Source organism: Asterias amurensis, chromosome 15 (assembly GCF_032118995.1).
Source record: "Asterias amurensis chromosome 15, ASM3211899v1".
Taxonomy (NCBI): domain Eukaryota; kingdom Metazoa; phylum Echinodermata; class Asteroidea; order Forcipulatida; family Asteriidae; genus Asterias; species Asterias amurensis.
In genome coordinates this window covers 6,349,090-6,350,932 of record NC_092662.1, presented here as the reverse complement: position 1 = coordinate 6,350,932, position 1,843 = coordinate 6,349,090, and positions in this window count along the sequence as shown.

Genomic DNA, 1,843 nt, shown 5'->3' with positions numbered 1-1,843 from the left:
GTGTACACCGCATGCATTTCGTGTGACGAACGGTCTTCACCCGGGCCCGTTTCAAAAAGTACGCGCGCGGGCTGCGTTTGGACGCGATGTCCTATCCAGTTTAAACGCGCATTGCAATATGGAGCAAGTTCGAGTGCGCCCAAATAGTTAGACTTGATTCAAGTCCCATTCTCATATGAGAGGTCCCTAAGCTATTACACCTTAACTAAATACTATGAAACAACGTCGTAGCATACAGTACAGTGCGCGCTCACCGTCAAAATGTGGTCCCGAGAATGGGACTTGACGAACTCGTTTCTTACTCTGCACGTTGTTATTGGAAAATCTCCCCAAATGGGGAGATGTACAAAACCAATGGGAGCGTGGAAGCGCTGACCTGTCGGTAAAATATTCACTATACTCTGTGACATCGCAGTAGAAGACGTTGTATGTAATGCACGCGTCTATACGGGACGCCGCGGCATGCACGTGGGGCGGGTAAACTCATTAGCAGGCAAGGGGGTGTCGGTGTCATAAGTCGTTTTATTGCACTTCCCAAAATTCAAATTTTGCAAACAAAACCGACCCCAATGTACGTTACAACGTATTACCTAAATTCAAATAAACATTTAGTAATTTCTTTTTTATAATTAATTTGTTGTTAAAAAAATGTATTTCAATCATCAACTAAGTACTTAACCCACAAGTGACAAATGAACTAGTCTTCTTTTTGGGTGCGTTTGATTGGTCAAAACGTACACGTAACAATGTTACATATTATCGTCAAGTCCCTGTCCCGCATGCGGAACAGGTTTTGGAATTGGGACTTGAGTCAAGTCTAGCAAATAGTCCACCAGTGGTCGACCACAGACTAGCAACGCACATGCGCAGTGACGTACTCACCCGAACGACTCGTAGATAGTCTATTCAACCTTCCACCTTTTCGCTAAAGTGTCACTGGTTCCCCTCTGCGTTTAACACATGTTAGAATGGAACATGCTGTTGGGATCAGTGAAGAAACCATGGGCTCGAGGCTGGTTCCAAATGGTCGACCACAGTAGTCAACCAATGGTCGACCAGCCTGGGTTCGAGTCAAAATGGTCAACCTTTAACTCGAACTTGCTCATGGTATGAGCGCTGCCGCTGCGTGATACATGTGCTCATGCGCAAAGTTTTTTTTCATCCAACCGTGTATGTACGTATGTGATGTTTTTGCTGATTGCCGTTTCTGAACTAATTGTTTTCCCCTAAAATATAACGTCACCCATTGATACAAATCTAATGCTAAACCCAGCCTTCTTTGAATGAATTTATGACATTAGTATACAAATATTTTTAGTTATAATGTTTATTGGCCCATAGTAAAATAAATCGACCACATGAACGGCAAACCAATAAAAATTATTGGTTAGCGGGTTACCAGGCTACACCACGTACGATAGGTAAACATCAAGATGTGGAAAACATAAGTATATAAACAAATTCCAGGAAATGAAGCCGTCACTAAATTGTAGAGCAAGGTTCCAGACGCCTATCGGGATTAAATTACTGCTTATCTCCATCCTTTGCAGTTTAGTAGTAGTCGTTTTTTTCTTTGTTCAAACAAAAACAAATCTTAAATTATAAAGAGATCTTACCATGGTATCCTGCCCATTTATATCCCCTAACAATACTTATTGTTTGCGGACCACTGCGCGCTGTACAAAAGAACCTCATCCCCTGAGGATGCCGAAGATGCTACTCTACTTCAGGAAGACCTTCATGCCCTGCTGAAGTGGGAAGAAACCTGGCTGATGGAGTTTCAACCAACAAAATGCCAAGCAGTGCGCATCACAAACAAGCGCAAGCCAACACCTGCATGCAA